The 26,018-nt window shown below is 39.9% G+C and overlaps 1 protein-coding gene across 8 annotated transcripts in view; it reads right to left on the reverse strand.

Annotated features, from left to right (window-relative positions):
* The window catches only part of KLHL8 (kelch like family member 8), a 59,225-nt gene extending 35,492 nt beyond the window's left edge, over window positions 1-23,733 (reverse strand). For 5 of the 8 annotated variants that reach the window (XM_025887491.2, XM_025887492.2, XM_073891918.1 and 2 more), the window contains exons 1-2: window positions 23,495-23,733; window positions 12,396-12,438 (exon numbers count right to left, since the gene is read on the reverse strand). The gene's annotated coding sequence lies outside the window, so the exon portion shown is untranslated. Of the gene's footprint in view, window positions 1-7,561; window positions 7,686-12,395; window positions 12,439-23,494 lie in introns of those variants that run through there. The other 3 variants (XM_073891919.1, XM_025887490.2, XM_073891917.1) reach the window with 3 other exon arrangements.
* Between the last annotated feature and the right edge of the window lie 2,285 nt (window positions 23,734-26,018).

The following is a 26,018-nucleotide window of genomic DNA, read 5'->3' on the forward strand; positions in this document are numbered from 1 at the left end:
AAAACAGAGACTGTGTCAAGAGACAAAGGAAACTACATAATGATAAACAGCACAATCCAACAAGAGGATAAAACAATTCTAAATATTTATGCACACAACATAAAAGCACTTAAATACATAAACTATTAACAGACGTAAAGAAAAGAATTTCAGTAATACAATAACAGTAGGGGACTTTAACACCCTCACTTACATTAATGGATAGATCATCCAGACAGAAAAACAAGGCAACAATGGCTTTGAATGACACATTGGATCAGATAGATGTATTCAGAACATTCCATCCCCAAACAGTGGAACAATGAATGGGCTAACCTAGAAATCAAAGAGGAAATCACAAAATACACAGAGACAGACTAGATGGCAGCAGCTGGCATACAGCTCCTTAGATGCCATGGCTTCAACAGCACGGTAGCTCCCACCAGGTGTGAGCGTCACCAGCCTCTCCCCCAGGAGGCCATTGCAGTCCGCCACCCCTGCTCCTCTGCAACCATGTGCTTACTGGAAGTCTGTAATCAAATGCCAGTATGTCAGAGAAGACACAACAGGACTCAGTGGAGTGTGCTACTCAGACACAATATAGGGAAGGACACTTCAGCCCATATTAAGGAGTTTAACAAGAAGTACAACCCCACCTTGCACTGCATCGTGGGGAGAAACTTCAGTAGTTACGTGACACATGAAACCAAACACTTCATCTACTACTACCTGGGCCAAGTGGCCATTCTTCTGTTCATATTTGGTTAAAAGCATGGACTGGGTGTCACATACCCAGTGGTCCACTCAAAAACAAGGACTACAGCCTAAATTCCAAATACCAGAGACTGAAATCTTAAGCCTTGCATGAGAGAACACCCTGACCTCTGAACCTCTATGGGCATTCTCTGTTCAATTTTGTTATTGGTTATTAAATTACCAAAACAAAACAAAGGCAAATGAAAATGAAAACACAATGGTCCAAAATCTTTGGGATGCAACAAAAACTCAGGAAGATTAAGCAGTACAGGCTTACATCAAGAAGCAAGAAAAATCACAAATAAAAAACCTTACACCTAAAGTAACTAGAAAAAGAACAAAGCCCAAAACCAGAAGGAAGGAAATAATAATGATTAGAGGAGAAATGAAATAGACCCTCCCCCCAAAATCAATAAAACCAGCAGTTGGTTCTTTGAAAAGATCAATAAAATTTATAAACCTTTAGCCAGACTTATTGAAAAAAAAAAAGAGGAACCAAGTAAAATCAGAAATGAAGGAGAAATAACTGACACCCCAGAAATTCAAAGGATTATAAGAGGATATTAGGAAAAATTATACACCAACAAATAAGAATAACCTATAAGAAACAACCTATAAGAAATGGATAAATTCCTAGAAACATAACCTTGCAAAACTGAACCAGGAAGTAACAGAAAATTTGAAAAGACTGACTACTGACAATGAAATTAAATCAGTAATCAAAAAGTTTCTCAAAAACAAAAGTCCAGGAGAAGATGGTTTCAGAGACGTTTCTACCAGACATTTAAAGAAGAATACCTATCTTTCTCAAACTATTCCAAAAATAGAAGAGAAAGGAAAGCTTTCAAATTTATTCTATAAGGCCAGCATTGCCCTGATACCAAAAAAAGACACTACAAGAAAAAGAAAACTACAGGACGATATCTCTGATGATCATACATACATACCTATGATAAAGTTTAATATATAAGTTAGACACAGTAAGAGATTAACTATTAATATAAAACAATTATAATATATGGTAGTAAAAGTTATGTGAATGTGCTCTCTCTCAAAATATCTTACTGTATTACACCCACACTTACTGTCATGTGAGATGACAAAACACCTACATGATAAGATGAAGTAAGATGAATGACACAGGCATTACGATGTACTGTTAGGCTACAATTGACCTTCTGATGATCATCAGGTGGATGATCCTCCATCTGCTTCTCAACAGCAGCTGACCTCACAAAACTGAACCTGCAGAAAATGAAGCCATGGATAAAGGAGGGGTGGGGGGACCACCCACATTGGTACTGTGAAATGTACCAATCTTGCCTAGATTATAATAGCCCCCATTAACCAATCACCATGGCCCTATCATCCCTAAACATCTATTACAGGCAATGCTGCCAGACTTACCTAGCTCTCAGTGTCAATTCCAAACTGTTTGATGTATATAGTTCAAACTGCTTATCCTGGCATTCATTGCTCTGATTCCAACTTACCTTCTAGTCTTTTCCTCCATTAATTTTTGACATAAAGTAGGGGAAAGGAGGGGGAAAGGCTACTTACTAAACCACTATGTGTCACATATTTTGCCAGAAATCTTACATAAACTTTCTCATGTAAACATCATGAATACATTATAGATGGCCTAAACATCCCTGATTTGCCCAAAGTGACACAGATACAACATGGGAACTTAGGATTTCTTTTTTTTTTTTTAAGATTTTATTTATTTATTTGAGAGAGCGTGCGCACACCAATGGGGGGAGGGGCAGAGTGAGAGGGAGAAGTGGGCTCCATGCGGGGCTCGATCCCAGGACCCTGAGATCATGACCCCAGCTGAAGTCTGATTTAACCCACTAAACCATCCAGGCATCCTGGGAGCTAGGATTTCAATTCGGCTCTGATTAAGCCCATTCTTTTTCTATTAAATCAGACTTCACTATTCCACTTTTCTCAAATATATGTGGAAGTACTCAAGCTATTTCTTGTGAGGGAATGATGTGTAGGCCCAACTTAAACAATGTTTCTGAATTGCATGAAGCCTCTAAATTCTCCCAATGGGGTGTGATCACCCTTCTGTGAACCCATATGGTACAATGTACTTCTGACTTTATTCCTTTTGTATTTTAGATTTGTCTACTTAACACAGTGTTAACTCTTAGAGAAAAGTATCTTAATAATATCTATGTATCTTGCCCACATAAGCCTGGGTCATAAGTGATTGAGTCAAAATGATTTTTGTGGGCTATATGTTTTTTCCCCCAATATAAAATAACTGAGTCAACTCTTCTTTACTGGTTAGGCTATTGAGTCTTCTTTCATCAAGAACTTTCATCATACCATATTTTGTGCCCTAAGAGTCTGAGTATTAGTAATGGCAAGCATTACTAATACGTTACTTCTAAATTTCACTAGGTTTACTTACCTACAATTCAAAATTTTTTGATTCATTACATTCATTACATTTTTTCATTCAATTTTTACATTGATATCAGATTTGGGCAAGACACAACAGCTCAAAAACTTTCTATACCAAATTCTCTTAAAATGGTCCATTCAAAAAAAATGCACTGTCCTCAACTTTTTAAAAAATCTATCATATATAAATAAAATAGGAAGACAAGATCAGGAAAAGAATATTTACCCTGACATTTCACTCCTCTAAGGAACTTCACAGATTTTGGGACTCCTAAAGACTGCATTAAGTGGAAGTAAACTCTAACCCAAAATGTTAAAAAACTGTATCTAAGATTCTGACCCTTAGGGAGAAAAAAATAAGATACTCCCCCGTCCCCAATATATTAAGAGATTTTAAAAAAAGAAAAAAAGAGATGATTCATGGAAGTCTATCACACCATAGTGTGTTATGACACTGAAGCAGACAAGAAGTGTCTCTAAGTGCTAGTAAAGTCATTCTTAATCAACAAAATAAGTTCTGAAGAAAAAAGTATTTCAAACAGAGGCAGATAGGTTTTACTGGTCCAGTGCAGAGACTATATAATAAAACTAATGTGTTTTTACATTTAAACACAACTTACAATGAATTTCAGAAAACAAAACTTACAGCAAAAGGATAACGATACTATGTTAAGTCACTCTTCTTTTTCTAATTTCTTTGTAGTTATAATCTGTATCACATATTAGCATGTACTATCAATATATATAACACCACTATGTAGAACATTGTATTAACTCATACTGTACTGTTCTCATAGCTAAAATCTTTGTAGGCAAAGAGTGACTTTTATACTACACATTAATCAGAAGAGTACTAAGTAGAAAGAGGAACTTCAAAGGGCACTGCCGCAGTACCTACTACCGGCAGCAACAGTACTCTTAGACTCATTCTTCTTTTATTTTTTTTAATTGAAGTACAGTTGACATAACTGATTAGTTTCATGGGTACAACATAGTGATTCAACAGTTCTACACATTATGCAATGCTCACCACAGTGAGTGTAGTTACCATATGTCACCAAAGTTATTACAATATTATTGACTATATTCCCTATGCTGTATTTTTCATTCCTGTGATTTATTTTATAACTGGAAATTTGTACCTCTTGATTCACTTCACCTATTTCACCAATCCCCCCCAACCTCACCACTGGCAACCACTGTCTTGTTCTCTGTATTTAAGAGTCTCTTTAGTTTTTTGTTTGTTTTTTTAGGTTCCAAATATAAATGAAATCATATGGTATTTGTCTTTTCCTGTCTGATTGATTTTACTTACCATAATATCCTCTAGCTCCATCCATGCTGTCACAAATGGCAAAATTTTGTTCTTTTTTATGGCTGAGTAATATTCCACTGTAGTTATAACACATCTTTATCCACTCACTATTGATGGACACTAGGGCTGCTTCCACATCTTGGCTATTGTAATAGCCATGTTTGTTGCAATAAACATAGTGGTACATAGGCATTCCCATTTTTAATTTTTTGAGGAACTGCCATACTGTTTTCCATAATGGCTGCACCAATTTATATTACCAACAGTGCATAAGACTTCTTTTCTTCATATCCTTGCCAAGACTTGTTATTTCTTGTCTTTTTTTTTTAACAATTTAGAGAGAGAACACATGTGTGTACATGGGGGAGGGGAGGAGCAGAGAGAGACCCAAACAGACTCTGTGCTCAGGGTGGAACCCGATGTGGGGCTCAATCTCACAACCCTGAGATCATGACCTAAGCTAAAACTAAGAGTTGGACACTTAAGCAACTGCACCACCCAAGAGCCCCTTATTTCTTGTCTTTTTGATAACTGCCATTCTGACAGGTATGAGGTGATATTGCATTGTGGTTTTAATTTGCATTTCTCTGATGACTAGTAATATTGAGCATCTTTTTATGTGTCTTTTGGCCATCTGTCTTCTTTGGGAAAATGTCTATCCACGCCCTCTGCTTGTTTTTCATATATAGCCTTTATTATGTTGAGGTATATTCCCTCTAAACCCACCTTGTTGAGTTTTTATCATGAACGAATATTGCATTTTGTTAAATGCTTTTTCTGCATCTATTGATACGATTACATGATTTTTCTTTCCTCTTGTTAATATGATATATCACATTGATTGAGTTGTGAATATTGAACCATTCTTGTATCCCTGGAAAAAATCCCACTTAATTGTGGTGAATGATCCCTTTAATGTATTGTTGAATTTGGTTTGCTAATATTTTGTAGAGAACTTTTGCATCTATGTTCATCAGAAATACTAGCCTATAATTTTCTTTTTTTGTGGTGTCTCTGGTTTTGGTATTAGAGTAATGCTGGCTTGGTAAAATAAATTTGGAAATACTCCTTCCTCTTCTATTTTTTGGAATAATTTCATAAGAATAGGTACTAATTCTTCTTCAAATGTTTGGTAGAATTCAGGTGTTTGGGAAAGCACCTGGTCCTGGACTTGTGTTTGTTGGGAGTTTGATAACCAATTCAATTTTGTTACTAGTAACCAGTCTGTTCAGATTTCTATTTCTTCCTAATTCAGTCTTAGAAGATATTTCTAGAAATTTATCCATTTCTTCTAAGTTGTCCAACTTGTTTTCATAGTAGTCTATTATAATCCTTTGTATTTCTGTGGTGTTGGTTCTAACTTCTTTTTCATTTCTGATTTTATATACCTGAGTCTTTTTCTTCTTGATGAGTCTAGCTAAAGATTTGTCAATTTTATGTTTTCAAAGAAACAGTTTTTAGTCTCACTGATCATCTACCATTTTTTAAAGTCTCTATTTCATTTATTTCTGCTCTGATCTTTGTTATTTTTTTCCTTCTACTAATTTGGGGCTTTATTCTTTTTCTAGTTCCTTTAGGTATAAGGTTAGATTGTGTGAGAATTTTCTTGTTTCTTGAGGTAGGCCTTTGCCACATACCAGAGAATTTGCATTGTGTTTCCATTTTCATCTGTCTCCAGGTATTTTTTTAATTCCCTCTCTGATTTCTTCATTGACCCACTAGTTGTTTAGTAGCATGTTGTTCAGCTTCCATGTTTATGTTTTTCAAGTTTTTTTTCCTGTAAAAAATCGTTATGGTGAGAAAAGATGCTTGATATGATTTCAACCTTCTTAAATGTATTGAGACTTGTTTTCTAGCCTAACACGATCCTGGAAAATGTTCCATGTGCACTTTTAAAGAATGTGCACTCTGCCCTTTTTGGATGGAATGTTGTATATTTATATGTTAAGCCCATCTGGTCTAATGTGTTGTTCAAGCCCCCTGTTTCCTTATCTGGATGATCCGTCTCCCGGTATGAGTGGGGTTTTAAAATTCCCTACTATCATTGTATACTGTCAACTTCTCCCTTTATGTATGTTAATATTAACTTTTTATATTTAGGTGCTCCTATGTTGGGTGCATAGATATTCATAACTGTTATATCTTCTTGTTGGAGGGATCTCTTTATCATTATGTAATGCCCTTCTCTCTTGTTACAGTCTTTGTTTTAAAGTCTATTTTGTCTGATATAAGAATTGCTACTCCAGCTTTTCTTTCACTTCCATTTACATGGAATATGTTTTTTTTTTTTAAGATTTATTTATTTGAGGGTTTCCTGGGTGGCTCAGCCGGCTAGGCATTCGACTCTTGGTTTCAGCTCAAATCATGATCTCAGGGTTGTGAGACTGAGCCCCACATCAGGCTCTGCACTCAGGGGGAGGGGGAGTCTACTTCTCTCCTTCTCCCCTTCCCCCTCCCCCTGCTTACGCACTCTCTAAAATAAATCTTTAAAAAAAAAAAAAAGATTTGAGAGAGAGAGGCACCCCAACATGGAGTATCTTTCTGCATCCCTTCACTTTCAGTCTGTATCTTTAGGTCTGAAGTGAGTCTCTTATAGCATATAGATTGGTCCTGATTCATTATTCAGTCACCCAATGTCTTTTTTTAAGATTTTATTTATTTGAGAGAGCGAGCGAGTGAGAGATTGAGAGAATGAGTGGGGGGAGGGGCAGAGGGAGAAACAGACTACCTGTGGAGCAGGGAGCCAGATGTGGGACTCGATCCCAGGACCCTGGGATCATGACCTGAGCTGAAGGCAGAAGCTTAATGACTGAGCCACCCAGGCGTCCACCCTATGTCTTTTTACGGAGCATTCAGTTCATTCACATTTAAAGTAACTACTGATAGGGGTGCGTGGATGGCTCAGTAAGTTGAGCGGCAAACTCTTGCTTTCAGTTCAGGTCATGAGCTCAAGCCCCATGTTAGGCTCTGTGCTCAGCATGGAGTCTGCTTGTCCCTCTCCCTCCCACTCTGCCTCTCCCCTAACTTGCATGTGTGCACTCTAATAAATAAATAAAATCTTTAAAAAAAAATAAGTAACTACTGATAGATATGTACTTATTGCCGTTTTGTTGTTTTCTGGGTTTTTTTTTTTTTTATAATTCTTCACTGTTCCATTCTTCTCTTACTCTCTTCCCTTGTGATTTGATGACATTCTTTAGTTGTATGACTGGATTCCTTGATCTTTAGTGTATCCATTATAGGATTTTGATCTGTGGTTACCATGAAGTTCATATTTAACATCCTGTGCAATACAGCAGTCTATTTTAAGTTGATAGTCACTTAAGTCTGAACCCATTCTAAAAGCACATTTTTATTCTCCCCTTCCATGCTTATGTCATATTTTACATCTCTTAAATTTATGTATCTTTTAACTAATTACTGTAGATATAACTAGTTATAATAATTTTGTCTTACAACCTTCATACTAGCATTATAAGTGACTGATCTACTACCTTTACTATTATGTTTGCCTTTACCAGTGGAACTTTTTCCTTTCATGATTTTCTTCTAGTTTTGGCCATTCTTTTCCACTTAAAGAAGTCCCTTTAAAATTTCCTGTAAGGTCGATTTAGTGGTAATGAATTCCAACTTTTTTTGTCTGGGAAACTCTTTAACTCTCTTTCAATTCTGAATGATCTTGCTGGGTAGAGTATTCTTGGTTATAGGTTTTTTCCTTTAGCACTGTGAATATATCATGCCACTCTGTTATGGCCTGAATAGTTTCTACTGAAAAATCAATGATGGCCTTAGGTTTCCCTTGTATGTAACTAGTTGCTTTTCTCTTGCTTTTAAGACTCTGTTTTTAATTTTTTATATTTTAATTAGTATGTCTTGGTGTGGACCTCTTTGGGTTCATCTAGTTTAGGGCTCTCTGTACTTTCTGGACCTGGATGCCTGTTTCCTTCCTCAGGCTAGGGAAGTTTTCAGCAATCATTTCTTTTTTTCTTTTTTCGATTTATTTATTTATTTATTTGAGAGAGAGAGAGAGAGAGAGAGAGAGAGAGAGAGAGAGAGAGAGAGAACACAAGCAGGTGGAGCAGGAGGGAGAGGGAGAACACTCCCCACTGAGCAGGGAGCCTGATGTGGGGCTCAATCCCAGGACCCTGAGATCATGACCTGAGCCCGAGCCAAAGGCAGATGCTCAACCAAATGAGCCACCCAGGTGCCCCTTCAGCAATCATTTCTACAGATAAGTTCTCTGCCACTTTCTCTCTCTCTTTGCTTTCTGAAGCCCCTATAATGCAAATGTCAGTATGCATGATATTGTCACAGAGGTCCCTTAACCTACTCTCATTTTTTTTAAACAGTCTTTCTTCTTTTTTGCTGTTCAACTTGGATGATTTCCACTCCCCTCCCCCTTCCAGATCAGTGATCCATTTTTCTGTATCTTCTAATTCACTGGTGATTCCCTCTAGTGTCTTCTTTGAGTTATTATACCCTTAAGCTCTGACTGGTTCTTTCTTATATTTTCTCTTTATTAAAATCCTCACTCAGTTCATCCACTCTTCTCTCAAATCTGGCAGGCATGTTCATGACCATTATTTTGAACTCTGTATCAGGTATATTGCTTATCTGTTTCATTTAGTTCTTTTTCTGAGGTTTGTCTTCTTTTATTTGGAACATATTCCTCTCTCCCCTCATGTTGTCCGACTCTGTTTCTATGTCAAGTGGGTCAGATATGTCTCCTTGTCTTGAAAGTAGTGGCCTTGTGTGAAGGGCCTCCTATGCGGCCCAGGAGCACAATCCCACCCCTGGTCACCAGAACCAGGTGCTCCAGGGGTATCACCTGTGTGGCTGCATGTGCCCTCCTATTGTAACTGGTCCATGACCGCTGCCAAGTACATTGGTGGGTGGGGATGGCCCCCACCCAGGATGACTACATTGACCAGCCTCAACTACCATGGGCACACTGATGAGCAGGGCTGGTCCCTAGCACAGCTGGCTAAATGGCCTGGCTGCAGCTACTATGGGCATGCTGGAGGGTGGGGTTAGCCCCTGGTACAGCTGACTGAGAGGCCTAGCTGCAACTGTTGTGGGAGTGCTGGTGGGCAGGGTTTCCCCAACCTGGGGCAGGAATTACTTGGGAAGAGCTGCCTGCTTGGTATGAGGGGGCAGCAGTTGCTTTGGCGGGGAGGGAGACACCAAGGCTGCCTGCTGGGTATGACAGGATGGAAGCTACTTTGGAGGTACACCTGCAGATTGGGTGGGGCAGATCCACAAAAGAATGCTGGGCAGAGGAGCAATACCAGCAGGCTAGAAGGAGAGTATCAGAACTGAGTCCCACCAGCTTTGGGCCAGTTAGGCTGAAGGAGGGTAAGAAAAATGATGCCTGCCAGGACTTCCATTCCCAGAGAAAGTTCCTACAGATCTCAGCCTCTTCAGCACATTCTCTAAAATTAGTCAGTAAATCTCCTTCATATATAAGCTAGGCATTTTTCAAACTGCTGCCTCTGTGCTGGGTCTCAGAGAGAGTAATATAGGGTGCTGGCCCTTTAAAAGCAGAGAGTCTCAGTTTCCTTTAGCCCTCCAGCTCTTCTACAGTTAAACCCTGCTGATTTTCAAAGCTAGATGTTATGGAGGCTCATTTTCTCAGTACAGATCTCTGGAGTGTGGGGTACCCAATGTGGGGCTTGATCCCTTCACTCAAGGAAGACCTCCAGGCTTGTGATATCCCTCCCACTGTGCAGAGTTTTGGTTCCCAGCCACATCTCTGCCCTTCCTACCCTTCTCAATGTGACCTTTTCTTTATGTCTTAAGCTGTGGAACAGCTGTTCTGTTAGTCCTTATGTCATTTTCAAAGTGAGTTGCACTTTATGTAGCTGCACCCTGATGTGTCCATGAGAGGAGTGCTCAGAATCCTATTCCATCATCTTCCCAAGCTCCTGTTCCAGAAAGTCTAGATTCATTATTCCTTAAAATAACTGGAGGGTATTATGCTGAGCGAAATAAGTCAATCAGAGAAAGACATGTATCATATGACCTGATATGAGGAATTCCTAATCTCAGGAAACAAACTGAGGGTTGCTGGAGTGGTGGGGGGTGGGAGGGATAGGGTGGCTGGGTGATAGACATTGGGGAGGGTATGTGCTATGGTGAGCACTGTGAATTGTGTAAGACTGATGAATCACAGACCTGTACCTCTGAAACAAATAATGCATTATATGTTTAAAAAAAAAAAGAAGATAGCAGGAAGGGAAGAATGAAGGGGGAGGAATCGGAGAGGGATAAGAACCATGAGAGACTACGGACACTGAGAAACAAACTGAGGGTTCTAGAGGGGAGGGGGGATGCGTTGGCCTGGTGATGGGTATTAAGGAGGGCACGTACTGAATGGAGCACTGGGTGTTATATGCAAACAATGAATCATGGAACAGTACATCAAAAACTAATGATGTAATGTATAGTGATTAACATAATAATAAAAAATAAATAAATACCTGTAGTTTGTACTCTTTATGATTCAGTTAGGTGAAGATTTTAAAATGATACAAAATATTACATTTAATACAGTATCTGATAGGCTATACTCATTATTTCATTTTTATTTACAAAAGCAAATAATAGAGATTTTAAATTTTGAATCAAGCAGTCCAAAAGAAAATATATTATGCCAATAATTAAAGGAGAAGCTGCTGCTTTGATGAACTGGGTTACAGATACAGTAGTTCCTACTTAGTCAAGGTATATATGACTTCGAAAAAATTACTGCTGTAATTCAAAACATGTTTTTCTTAGCATTACCATGTATAAGATTCAATTGTTATCAAAATCTGCTTGTTAATGTAATGTATGGTGATTAACATAAAAAAAATTTTTTAAAAATCTGCTTGTTAAATACTAGTGTCATTTCCAGAGTTGTTCTACATGTTGTTCTACAAACAACATTTTCACTGCACTGAATACTTTGTAAGATGTTTCTATTTTGGGGTCTGCTTTATTAAGAAGGCCATCTATTAATATTTCACTACTATAATCATTCTTTTGAACTGGACCACATAATTTATAGTCATTATAGTTGGGAAGTCCAGTATAAAGTAGTAAAAAAAATTTTATTTTATTTTTAAAGATTTATTTATTTTTAGAGGAGTGGAGGGGCAGAGGAAGAAAGAATCTTAAGCAGACTCCAAGCTAAGCATGGAGCCCCATGCAGGGCTTGATCCCATGACCCTGAGATCACAACCTAAGCGAAAACCAGGAGTTAGACGCTTAACCAATTGCACCACCCAGGTACCCCTAAAAAATAAAAATTTTTTAAAAAGACTTGAATTTTACCTAAGTATGTGAACAACATGTATGAACTGTCTCTTAGGTAGGGACTCTATTACTTACTCGTTTTGTTTAAGAATGTCATAGAAGTCACAGGGTTGTACTTAAAGATAACAAATGATAATTATTTGAATAAAAATATAAAGTCTACCAAAAAATAAATTTACCAATAATCTAAGTGTGAAAAGGTATTTCCCATTCAATATCTGAAATGAAACAAAACACACAAAGCTAGATAATAATTACTTACTTAGAGAAAGCTATGCTTCAGGCACAGTCCTTCTGAGTATAGCAGATTGCTAATCTTATATAGGTTTTAGGAGGAAATGTGGAGTCCAGGGATTGGTGGATTTTCAGAGGCTTTGAAGCGTTACTAGAAGAGCTACCACTGACTGGCTGGCTTGCAAAATCCTGTTCACTAAGGCAGGTTGTTGTTGATTGATTACACTGACTTAAAAACAATTCTAAAGAACTGTCAATTACTCAGTAAGCAGGTTTAAAACTGGTTTGAGTGACTGTTACCATGACTATACAAGAATCAGTCTTCTCCTAGGAGCTTGGAAACTTCCTTTCATTTTCACAAGGTAAGCACATAAACCAACATAGACATACATATACATACCATGTATGTAAATCATATGGTTTTATAATCACATTTCAAGAAACTGCAATAAAAAATAGAAATACTGTCAGTGTTAAGGGGAAACACCACTTGTCTTACAATATATTCATTTAATCAGTCAGTCATCACACAGTATACTGCAGATTATGTTAATTCAAAGACAAATACAAAAAGCAACAAACAAGTGCTTTTTTTTTTTAAGATTTTATTTATTTGACACACAGAGAAGCACTGTGCCACAGAGAGAAGCACTACTTCATAAGACTCGGAAAGTTAATATCCACAATAGATGAGGGTGTTATGTTTTGCTATGAGGATACAGGCAAAAAGAATGTGTATCAAATGTAGGGACCCGAAGGGGTACGTGCACCCCAATGTTTATAGCAGCAATGTCCACAATAGCCAAACTGTGGAAAGAGCCAAGATGTCCATCAACAGATGAATGGATAAAGAAGATGTGGTATATATACACAATGGAATATTATGCAGCCATCAAAAGGAATGAGATCTTGCCATTTGCAATGACGTGGATGGAACTGGAGGGTGTTATGCTGAGTGAAATAAGTCAATCAGAGAAAGACATGTATCATATGACCTCACTGATATGAGGAATTCTTAATCTCAGGAACAAACTGAGGGTTGCTGGAGTGGTCGGGGGTGGGAGGGATGGGGTGGCTGGGTGATGGACATTGGGGAAGATATGTGCTATGGTGAGCGCTGTGAATTGTGTAAGACTGTTGAATCACAGATCTGTACTTCTGAAACAAATAACGCAACATATTTTAAGAAAAAAGAAAAAGAAGAAGATAGCAGGAGAGGAAGAATGAAGGGGAGTAAGTCAGAGGGGGAGACGAACCAGGAGAGATGATGGACTCTGAAAAACAAACTGAGGTTTCTGGAGGGGAGGAGGGTGGGGGGATGGGTTAGCCTGGTGATGGGTATTGAGGAGGGCACATTCTGCATGGAGCACTGGGTGTTATGAACAAACAATGAATCATGGAACACTACACCAAAACAAATTATGTAATGTATGGTGATTAACATAACAATAAAAAATTAAAAAAAAAAAAAGAATGTGTATCACATACCAAGCAGGTAGACACCTGCATCAAAACTGGAAGAATGGTGGGGTGCCTGAATGGCTCAGTTGGTTAGGTGGCTGCCTTTGGCATGGGTCGTGGTCCCAGGGTCCTGGGATCGAGTCCCACGTCAGGCTCCCTGCTTAGCAGGGAGTCTGCTTCTCCCTCTACCTCTGTTCCTCCCCTCTGCTCATGCTCTCTCTCTCTCAAAATAAAAACTTTTTTTTAAAGATTTTATTTATTTATTTGACAGAGAGAGACACAGTGAGAGAGGGAACACAAGCAGGGGGAGTGGGAGAGGGAGAAGCAGGCTTTCTGCTGAGCAGGGAGCCCGATGCGGGGCTCGATCCCAGGACTCTGGGATCATGACCTGAGCCGAAGGCAGATGCTTAACGACTGAGCCACCCAGGCACCCCTCAAAATAAATAAAATCTTAAAAAAAAAAATTGGAAGAACGGTGACAAAATTGGAAGAATGATGACAAAGCACATTTACAGGCTGTATCATCTATCCCCTGGATGCAGATTATGCTGTATGAAAAAACAAATGACTGAGATAAAAACTGCTTCAAAAGAATCAGACTCTAAATGTGAAGAAATTTAGGAACACCTTAACCTATCTATCCCTTCTGTTTTCCTTAAAAAAAACAAAAAAAGTATGCACAAAAGTAATCTAATCTTTAAAAAGGTTATCTAAGATAAGTCTCCCCTAAAAAAAGATGATTAAGACATGACATAATTCCTACCATTAATGAGCCTGAATTATCCAGATGGGACAAAAACAGATGCTAATAATAATGTGGTAAAGGCAATAGTAAAGAGATATACTGGATATTATGGGAGAATCCAAACTAGTCTGAATGATCAAGGCTCCCCACTGAATGTGAAAGCTCCCATGTACTCAAAATTCCCAATCCACTCTACCAAACTATAACCAAGCTCCATACATTCTACTTCCTCAGTTCCTCTCATACTGTTGGCCCTGCTTCTCCAGCAATCCCACTTTAGTCCCAGGCCCCATCATCTCACAGCTATAATGACAGCTTCCCAACAGCCTCTTCTCTTACCAGTGCATTCTTCCTACTGCTGCCAGTTATCATTCCCAAATTTAAATCAGATCATATCACCTCAATGCTTAAAAAATTCCATGAATAATGTTAAAAAATTCCACGAATAATGCAAAAGCAAGGAGAAAGAAAACTGGATATAAGATGTATGATCTCTATTTTGTAAAGATGTATATGTGAGGGCACCTGGGTGGCTCAGTTGGTTAAGCAACTGCCTTCGGCTCAGGTCATGATCCTGGAGTCCCAGGATGGAGTCCCACATCAGGCTCCCTGCTCAGCAGGGAGTCTGCTTCTCCCTCTGACCCTCCCCCCTCTCGTGCTCTCTCTCTTCCATTCTCTCTCTCTCAAATAAATAAAATTAAAAAAAAAAAGATGTATATGGGATAGGTTTCCAACCACAAGATAGTTCCAAGTGCAATTGCTGTTTTGGAATCAATTAATGAAATGATTCCAAGTCTCTATTTATTATAGAGAAATCTGTGGAGGAAAATAAGGAAACGTAAGTTTAACATGGGTCACAGAAATTTACAGAATGGGGCATACAAATTATATTCCCAAAGCTTCATCAAATTCTAAGAACGAAAGGGAAATGACTAAGTATTTACTGTTATTACAGCAAGCGTGCCTGTTTTAACTAGGTTAAATATTCTTATAGGTCATAAACATTTTATAATGCTTTAAAGTCCCTTATATAATGACCATAAGGTACAGCTGCTGATTTATAGAACTTAAAGAGAGGTAGCATGGGGCACCTGACTGGCTCAGTTGGAAGAGCATGTGACGCTTGATCTTGAGGTTGTAAGTTCGAGCCCCATGTTCAGTGTAGAGAGTACTTAAATGAATAAATTAAAACTTTAAAAAATAAAAATAGGGGTGTGCCTGGGTGGCACTGTCAGCTAAGTGTCCAACTCTTGGTTTCGGCTCAGGTCGTAATCTCAGGGTTGTGAGAATGAGCTCTGCGACAGGCTCCATGCTCAGCACACAGAGTCTGCTTGAGATTCTCTCCCTCTTCCTCTGCCCCTCCCATTTGTGCGCTCTTGCTCTCTCTCTAGAATAAATAAATCTTAAAAATAAAATTTAGGGGCGCCTGCGTGGCTCAGATGGTTGAGCGTCTGCTTTTGGCTCAGGTCATGATCCCAGGGTGCTGGGATCGAGCCCCACATCAGGCTCCTGGCTCAGCGGGGAGTCTGCTTCTCCCTCTCCCTCTGCCTCTCCCCCTGCCCATGCTCTCTCTCTTTCTGTATCTCTGTGTCTCAAATGAGTAAATAAAATCTTTAAAAAATAAATAAAATTTAAAAATGAAAATAAATAAAAAGAGGTGGCATGGTATAGCAGAAATAAGAGTGACTTAGGTATCAGGATAATTGGATTTTAACTAGTTACATTTTTGGGAAGTTACCTAATCTCTCCAAGTCCCAGTTTTTTCATTTATAAAAGAACAGGATTGGATAGGTCATGGATCGGTAATCTTTTCTGTGAAGGGCCAAAGAGTAAACATTTTAGGCTTTGTGGGCCATACAGTCTCTTTCATGACCACTCAACTATGCCATAGTAGTATGAAAGCAGCCAGAGACAATACATAAAGAAATGAGTGTGGCTGTGCTCCAATAAAAATTTATTTACAAAAGTTAGAGGGGTGCCTGGGTGGCTCAGTCATTAAGCATCTGCCTTCGGCTCAGGTCATGATCCCAGCATCTGGGGATCGAGCCCCATATCGGGCTCCCTGCTCCGCGGGAAGCCTGCTTCTCCCTCTCCCACTCCCCCTGCTTGTGTTCCGTCTCTCGCTATGTCTCTCTGTGTCAAATAAATAAAATCTTAAAAAAAAAAAATAAAATGAGAGCAAGGGGTGCCTGGGTGGCTCAGTGGGTTAAGCGCCTGCCTTCGGCTCAGATCATGATCCCAGGATGCTGGGATAGTGCCCTGCATCACGCTCCCTTCTCAGTGGGGAGTCTGCTCCCCCTCTTGTGCTCTAATAAATAAAATCTTTAAAAAAAAGTGAGAGCAAGCTGTTTAGCCTGTAAGAACCTAGTTTTAGGTAATCACTGTTTACCTTTAAAATATGAGAGTATTTTTTTTTCTATTTAAAATTCCCTAAGCTGTTACCTTTATTTTTATATATTTTAAAAGATTTATTTTTTAAAAGATTTTATTTGAGTGAGAGAGAAATAATGAGGGGGGGAGAGGGGCAGAGGGAGAGGGAAAAGCAGGCTCCCCGATGAGCAGGGGCCCTGACCTGGAGCTTGATCCCAGGACTCTGAGATCATGACCTGAGCCAAAGACAGAAGCTTAACCAACTGAGCCACCCAGGTGCCCCTAAAGATTTATTTGAGACAGAGAGAGAGAGAGAGAGAGAGAGAGAGAGAGAGAGAGAGAGAGAGAGCGCGCGCACGCGCACCTGTGCATGCAGTGAGGAAGGGCAGAAGGGGAGGGGGAGGGAATCTCAAGCAGACTCCCTGCTGAGCACAGTGCCCCAAGCAGGGCTCCATCCCACAATCCTCAGATCATGACCTAGGCTAAATCAAGACTCCAATGTTTAACTAAGCCAGGTGCCCTGGTTGCCTTGATTTTTAGAGAAATCTGTTAGCCATATGTAACACAGGGCACACAGACTAGTGATTGATAGCAGACTTTAGGATCAGACAGCTTTGGGATTCTCTATTAGCTGTCAGCCTTGGACAAGTCACTTAAAATCACTCTGAGCCTCAGCTTTCTTGTAAGGTTCTTGTGAAGTTTAAATGAACTAATAATAGGGGTGCCTGGCTAGCTCAGTCAGAAGAGCATGCAACTCTTGATTTTGGGGTTGTGAGTTAGAGCCCCATATCGGGTGTAGAGAGCACTTAAAGAACTTTTTTTTAAAAAGTTTAAATGAAGTAATAATATATGAAGTATTTAACCCTATATCTAGTATACAATAAGCATTCAATAAACGAACATTACTTTTGCAATAATTTTACATTACTAATATATTACATATAACATATTACTTAATATTACATTATTATAAATTTATTTTTTTAAAGATGTATTTGACAGGGGCGCCTGGGTGGCTCAGTTGGTTAAGCGACTGCCTTCGGCTCGGGTCATGATCCTGGAGTCCCGGGATCGAGTCCCACATCGGACTCCCTGCTCGGCGGGGAGTCTGCTTCTCCCTCTGACCCTGCTCTCTCTCTCTCTCTCTCTCAAGTAAATAAATAAAATCTTTAAAAAAAAAATAAATAAATAAATAAAGATGTATTTGACAGAGAAAGAGACAGCAAGAGAGGGAACACAAGCAGGGGGAGCAGGAGACGGAGAAGCAGGCTCCCCACGGGCTCCATCCCAGGACATGGAGATCATGACATGAGCTGAAGGCAGACACTTAACAACCGAGCCACCCACGCGCCTCATAAATTTTTTTTTTTAAACTATGTGATCCTGAGTCCTTGGTCAGGAACACAATACTCCATTTTTTTCCAGCAAACAAATAAAATATGCTTTATAATGATCTACATTCAGATGCATTTTTCACTAAAGAAAAAGATGAGGACTGGCTATATTACCCTAAGTCTTCCTGTTGTTTTGTTTTGTTTTTAAATGACAACAACTTTGTAGACAGCAGATAGGAGGGGCAGGGGAAGAGGGAGAGGGAAGATAGTTGGCACTACCTACTTACTAGCTGTATGACCTTGGGAAAGTTATATAACTTTTTATTAGCCTCCATTTCTTCACCTGTAAAAATGTGAAAATAACAGTACCAACTTCATAGGACTGTTATTAGAATTAACTGAGTTAATAAATCGTCTGGCACATAAACTATATAGTAACTGTTATTATCTGAGTTAGATATTTAACATTTGTTCATTTTAGTCCTCGGACAACCTGAAGAGGTATTATTCCTATATTTACAGCTGTAGATAATAAGGTTCAGAGAAGCTAAGAAACCTACCCAAGGTCACCAGTGATTAAGTGGCAATGCCCAGGACTCAACATAGGCTTGCCTGACTACAAAGCCAAAACTCTTACCACAAGGCTAAAGATGACATCAACTATATCTCTGTATGGTATATACAAAGGAATTTTAAGAACTAAAATAGGGGTATTAATAATAATCTCCCCAGGCAGGAAAAGTTTTTGAATTTTTTAAAGTTCAAGGGTAAGAGAATACACAAAATCACAGATCTTCTTAAAATGATCGTATTCCCATAAGTAAAATTTTTCCTGAAATGATTCCTCTTTTTAACTTATGTCTAATTAATTTAACTCAAACGTTCATTATTAAAGTAATAAGCAATCCTCGGCACTAAAATAACTAAAGATGCAGCATAGTGACTTATCTTGTACACAGAAAGTACTATGCAAATGCTGGCATTCACCTCTACTTGATCTCTGAGATTTATATAGGACTCTCAGACTAATTTTGTAAGAAGCAAACGTAGAGAGCCAAACACACTTCTGTTTACTTTATTCCATAAATTCCCAAGTATTGATTTAGAACTTGAGCTTTGAAAAGCTTTCCCGTTCAAATGAAAACAGTAACCAATATTAAAGGGGAAAAGTAAAAGACACCTCAAGGAAAAAGACCAAAAGACATTACTCCACTGCATAGATTTATTCTTAAGTTTTCTGCATTATTTCATTCACCCCATACTCTTTAGGCCTTGTGAGTGCCTGGCCTGGTAACTGATCCAGAAGAGAAGTTGGCTTCACATTGTAAAGCCTCAGAGCTCAGCAACCTAATACTAACAAGAAACATACGGCAGGTTGATGTAGCTTATTTCCAAACTCTATTACAAGAATGAACCCAAACTTAGAACTCTAACCTAACTCTAAAATTCCCCAAATGCAAATAAGATTAATCTTCAATGTTATAAAATTACAAATAATCTAATCTACTTAAGCAGATTGTCAATTTTTTTTCAAACCAGAAATTCTGAAAGTCAAAATAACCATTAATTAAGAATTAATAAAACATTACACTCTGTGCTATACAGGAAGAAATATAACAACAAATACATTATGTAAATGTCATTATCTAGTTTGGAAGACAAAATAATTTTCTTTAGCATTTGGTGTTCTGTTGAGAAAAGAAAAAATGTTCAAATTTTAAGTTAAGGAAACCAAATCATCTTTTAGCATTTCAAAATAATATTCTAACATGCTGGATTGTATTAGGGTATCATTCCTTGCCAAGTATTCTGTTGCCCATCAAGACGGGAGGGGAGGGGAGGAATGGACAGTATCTGCCTAACAATAATGGATCCATCAGTAGTGTCATCTCCACATATAAGAAACAGCACTATCATTCATATGAACATAGTATATCATAAATATCAACCTCTAGTTCTAGAAGAAAAACAGGCACTCATGGTGGTTCAAAAATTACCTTTCTCAAAAAAAAACAAATATTAAAAATAATCTGCAAGGGGTGCCTGGATGGCTCAGTCAGCTAAATGTCTAACTCTTGATCTCGGCTGAGGTCTTGATTGTGAGTTTGAGCTTAAGTTGGACTCCATGATGGGCGTGGAACTTACTTTAAAAATAATAATAATCTGCAAAACTTTGTTTAGTAAAGAAGACTGCCTAGATAACTGATGCTAACAGTTCTTCAACCTTTGCCAGGGGTTGTCCATGAACCCCCTTTGAACAGCTGCTGAAAGTTATAGGTCTTTTCCCCACAAAGTACAGATATACAGAGTTCAGACTCTTGTAAGACTATGGACATGCCCATAGATCTAGGTTAAGAACCAGAAAGATGAAGTAGAAATTTTCCCAAGGTACCTTTGACTCTCTTTCATAATTTTACCTCTGACTCACAAGACCCAACTAAATCATTCATAACCAGACAATGAACTCTCATGTAAAGCCAGCCCTTAAAAAAAATAGTTTGATAGTATTTACTTAAGCAGTATTCACCTGAAAATACACTGATAGCATTTTATTTTTTAAAGATTTTATTTATTTATTTGACAGAGAGACAGAGAGAGAGCATAAGAAGGCAGAGCGGCAGGCAAAGGGAGAGGGAGAAGCAGGCTCCCTGCTGAACAGGGAGCCTGACAGGGGGATCATGCCCTGAGCCAAAGGCAGATGCTTAACCGACTGAGCCACCCAGGTGCCCCAACAGACAGCATTTTAAAATACAGCACGTAACTAAGTGATATCAATAAACATTATAGTGTATTAATTTATAAAATGATTTCACATAACAATTAATACTCTATCTCCCTTTTAGAGCTAACAAAATGGAGGTTCAGAAAATAACTTGCCCTGGTCACACAGCCAACAAATGGAGAGCTGGGATTCTAATTGAGTTGTCTAGTTCCAGAACTGAGCTTACTTAGTACATTATTATATCCTGATGCTGCCACAAAAACCCCTCAGAGAAAACAGATTTAAAAAAAAAAGAAAGCCTAATGGGTCACATTCTATTGTAGATACATCTTGACATCAGTAAAAAAAAAATTAGTGTATTTAAAATGTTTGATTTCCTCTTGCTTCATTGGTTAACATAAAACATGGTTTTCAGAAAAATAAATGGTCAAGCTAATGAGTTTCATGACTGAAAAATAAGGATATTTTGTTATTCTATGAAGCATTCCTTCTCATTCATCTCTTTAATTCTTAACATAAATGTTAAGACATGTAAATGTAAATATAAGAAACTGAAAGTTTAAACATCCAATTTCTTTTAAAACACAAAAACTATTTGAAATTAATTTTTAGGATGTTCAAAATATTCCTTGTAATCTTTTTTTAAATAACAATACTTCCATTCTCTACAAATCAAAATTTCTTGATTTTTTTTTTAAGTGTCATTTGTCTAAACCCATAGGATATACAACACCCTACTGTAAACTATAAACTTTAGGTGATAATGATCTGTCAATGTAGATTCATTGATTGTAACAAACGTATCATTTCCATGTGGGAATGGAATGATGGTGCAGGAGGTGTGCCTATGTGGAGCCAGGCAGGGGGCATATGGAGGCAGAGGGTACACGGGAAATCTATACCTTTCACTCAATCCTGCTATGAACCTAAAACTGCCATAAATATAAACTATTTTGCAAAAGGGCTGGGGTGGAGGTGTCAAAATTTACCTCATTTTGTTAACAAATGAGGAAATAATTGTCTTCTAAAAATTACCCTGTGGGAAAAAAAATAAAAATAAAAATTACCCTGTGAATTAAGTTTCCTGCCAGAATACAGAACGTGCAATTATTACAGCATATATCATTTAAAAAGCCATTAACAGTAATCTTATTAAATGCTAAAAGAATTAGTTTTAAATGTTAATACGAAGCTAAGTGCACATGTGAGTATAGTTATCTTAAGATTCCTTTTTATATTTATGTTCATACTATTTGGTATTTTAGGGGACTAAAAGTCTGAAGTGGGTGGCGGGTTGACTGACAAACTAAAGGGGGTGCCCAGTGGGAGGAGGAAAAGCAACAACCAATGAAAAAAGCCACCGCCAAGCAGAGGTCCTCTGTTCTCCCAAGTCGACCCTCTGCCAGGGTCAGGATTCAAGGGACATGGAGAAAGGATTTCCTCAAAGAGTGAGAATGAAGAACAGCAAGAGTCAAACAATCATCGACTTATATAAAAGAAAAACAATAAAAAAAAAAGAAGAAAAGAAAAAGTGCAACTAGTAGATAAAATACTTGTGTCAACCCAGGTTTTTCAAGCTTTCCCCAAAGTATCTTCCAAATGTGGTAACCACCCACAGGGGTAACATTAGCATAAAGGGCCAAAAATAGTTATGTTATTAAAACAGATTAAAAGGAGGGGCGCCTGGGTGGCTCAGTCGTTAAGGTCTGCCTTCGGCTCAGGTCATGATCCCGGGATCCTGGGATCGAGTCCCACATCGGGCTCCCTGCTCCGCGGGAAGCCTTCTTCTCCCTCTCCCACTCCCCCTGCTTGTGTTCCCTCTCTCGCTATGTCTGTCAAATAAATTAAATTAAATTAAATTAAATTAAATTAAGAACAGATTAAAAAGAATACTGACTGAGAAAGGTTCAATTTTCTACGAAAGTCCTCTGATTCAACACTGCCCAGTGGGAATATACGTAGAACGCTTTTCACACCCAGGCTCGCAAACGCTACGACTGTGCAAATCCAGTAAAGGGCAAGCCCCGGGCTAGAAAACTCCCAACTCTGTAGACAAATAGCCCAGCCTGAAGAAGCCAGCAAGTTAACTAAGCCCAGAACTGAGTGGAAGGAAGAAACAGCTGGCTCTGGGGCAGTAAAACAAACTCCGCGGAGCGGCTGCGCCTTCGGAAAGGGGCTGCAGTTGCTGATGTCACACCAGGAGGCACTCTTCCACAGGGTCTCCACCACCGCGGAAGGGACACCTGGCACGAGCCGCAAACCCCCAGTACCAGCAGATTCCGTCTAGCAGCAAGCTCCGCGGAGAGCCAAGTGCCGACAGGCAGCGAGCCCCTCCGGCGGGTCAGTCCCGGGCCGGCGACAAGCCCCCTGGGCAGGCCAGTCCCGGGCGGGCTGCGAGTCCCCATGCCGCAGAGCCGGGAGAGAGCCCACCTGCCGCGCGCGCCCACGGGCCGGCCGCCCTCCCCCGGCCCCCGAACCCAGCCGGCCGCACCGCTCCTGCTCATTCCTTGCACCCCACCAAGCACCTGCCTGTCCCTCTCTTCCTGGAAAGACCGACCGAGAGGAGAGAGCCAAGGGAGCCACCGACGCGGCTGACAGAGCCAGAGGCTGGGGATCTCCTCCGGGAAATGCAACCCTGTTCCTCCCGCCAACGGGAGCGACAGAAAACGTGCAGCGTTTTAATGGGCCCCAAACCCTCTCAGCTGCGGAGTTTCAGTTACTGCTCGTAAGGCTGGAGTTTCCTCGAGCCGGAGGCGCAAGCCCGGGCGGCGTTACGTTTTCGGGTTGGGGTAAGAGAGGGCTCGGCGTGAACCGACAGCACCGCACAAAGGGAAGAGAGGAGCGAGGGGGGGAATGAACGCAGTTACCTCGGTCCTCGGCTCGTCTCTCCTCTCGGTTCCTGCCGGCCTCGCCAAGGCTGCAGCTGCCCTGCCAGGTTCCCGCAACCCAGCGTTCTCCCGCAGCACCCAGCAGCGCCGCACTAACCCCGCTCGAGCACCCGACGGACGCGCGCCCTCCTGCGCGGCCCCGTAGAGCCCCGGTCGGCGCCCGGCGTCCTCCCGGCTCAGCCCCGAGAGCGGCGGCCTCTGGGGTTGCGAGCGGAGCGCGCGCCGGAGCCTGCGCACTGCACTCTGGGAGGTGTGGTTTATGGTTACCTCCTCCGGGTGCCCGTCCCCCCACGTCCTCTCCGCCCCCGCTGGCTCCCGGGCGGCGGGAGAGTTCCCGGGACTCGCGGTGCTGTGCTGCTGGGGGAAGGTAGACCAGGGCCTAGGGGACGTCCTCAAAACAGTTCTGGATAGTTTATTAATATCTCTGAAGTTATTCGTTTCTTCACTTCGGTGGCCGTACAGAATTTAGTTTCTTTTTATATCCATCACCTCCCCTGCCGCGCGCGTTGAGTGCTCCTTGGGTTTCTATCGCTTTCTTAAAAATGGTGGGGGAGGGGGGAAGACTTCTGTTTTTATTCCTATGTCACTTTCTCCACATGTTCCCCAGAGGATATACAACAGCAGCTTGTGAGACCCACAGTTTATAAACCTAAGGAAGCAGTTAATTGACCTAAGCAGACACTGGCAAAAATCATTGCAAATAAAAATGATGTTGAAATAAACCAGTTTTTCAATAAAGTCAGTGGAATGTAGAGGTGGGAGATTAAGAGAGAGCAAAGAAAATTTTTTTAAAAGATATTCTCCTAACACTGTGTCTTTTATTAGAACAATCTCAAGCTTTCACAATCCCAGGAATCTATGTCAGAATAAATTCAACCCTAGGTACATTTATGAATGTTAACGTATACGTTTGTATTGATTTTGCTCGAAAAAGAGCTTTTTCAAAAGTAGTAGCATCTTATGTTAAAACCCCAAAATGACTACTTGAATTTGAAGTTTCATTTCTAAAAAACATCACCTTTTTTACATAAAAGAAATTGAAATAATCCTTAATATTTCAAAATATTCCTCTTCAGAGCAATGTATTTTGCAAATTTGATGTCAATGCCCTTAGAAAAATAGAACAAGACCAGTTTTAAAGTATACACTCACACACACAATTATAAAATTTGTCTGGAAGCATGATGCAATATATATTTAATAAAACCATGTTCTAGTAGAATTTTTTATATAATATGAACTTTTCTTTTTAATCAGGTATACTATGTCTCCTAAAAAATGCTCTATAGGGGTGCCTGGCTGGCTCAGTTGGTAGAGCATGTGATTCTTGACCTCAGGGTCATGAGTTCAAGCCCCATGTTGGGGCTAGAGTTTACTTTAAAAAAAATTAAAATGAAATAAAAAATGCTTATAGAACAGAGTGGCTTTTTTTTTAAGATTTTATTTATTTATTTGACAGAGAGAGACACAGTGAGAGAGGGGACACAAGCAGGGGGAGTGGGAGAGGGAGAAGCAGGCTTCCCGCAGAGCAGGGAGCCTGATGGGGGCTCGATCCCAGGACCCTGGGACCATGACCTGAGCCAAAGGCAGACACTTAACCATCTGAGCCACCCAGGCGCCTGGCTTTTCCTCTTCTAATTGACATATACAAAGCAATAGATTTCTTGTAATTACCAACTACATCAAAGAAATATACACAAAATTTTAATACTCTTATCATTTATTTATTCAAGAATAGTTATTGAGCATTTAACTATGTGCTAGACACTGAGCCAGAAAATGGGAAATACACAGTGAACAAAACTAAACAGACCTGGCATTCTAGTGGAGGAGACAGAAAACTAACAGAGAAATGAAAAGGTATGCATAGAGTTACAAGAGAAGTGGAGAGCATACAAGGTACACCAATCTAGAGCTTTTTGTTGGGAGAGAAGAATCACACACAAAAAAATCTGAAAATTAAATGAAATTTTCAAACCAAATGTCAATAAACTAGGGGTAGGGGAGAGAGAGTGCTTCTCTAAAAAGTAATATGTCAGGGCACCTGGGTGGCTCAGTCGGTTAGGTGTCTGCCTTTGGCTCAGGTGGTGATCCTGGGGTCCTGGGATCAAGCCCCACATTGGGCTCCCTGCCCCGCGGGGAGGGGGCTTCTCTCTCCCCTTCTCCTTCTGTATGTGGGCTCTCTCTCTCTCTAGCTCTCACTCTCTCTCAAATAAATAAAATCTTTTAAAAAATAAATAAAAAGTAATATGTCCACAGAAATACTCTCGGGCACTGGGTGGCTCAGTTGGTTAAGCGACTGCCTTTGGCTCAGGTCATGATCTTGGAGTCCCAGGATTGAGTCCTGCATCGGGCTCCCTGCTCGGCAGGGAGTCTGCTTCTCCCTCTGACCCTCCCCCCTCTTGTGCTCTCTCTCTTTCATTCTCTCTCTCAAATAAATAAAATCTTAAAAAAAAAAAAAAGAGGGCACCTGGGTGGCTCAGTTGGTTAAACGACTGCCTTC

The sequence above is a fragment of the Callorhinus ursinus genome, unplaced genomic scaffold, assembly GCF_003265705.2.
Source record: "Callorhinus ursinus isolate GAN/ISIS: 27379988/994484 unplaced genomic scaffold, GSC_fseal_2.0 scaffold4, whole genome shotgun sequence".
In the NCBI taxonomy this organism is placed as follows: Eukaryota; Metazoa; Chordata; class Mammalia; order Carnivora; family Otariidae; genus Callorhinus; species Callorhinus ursinus.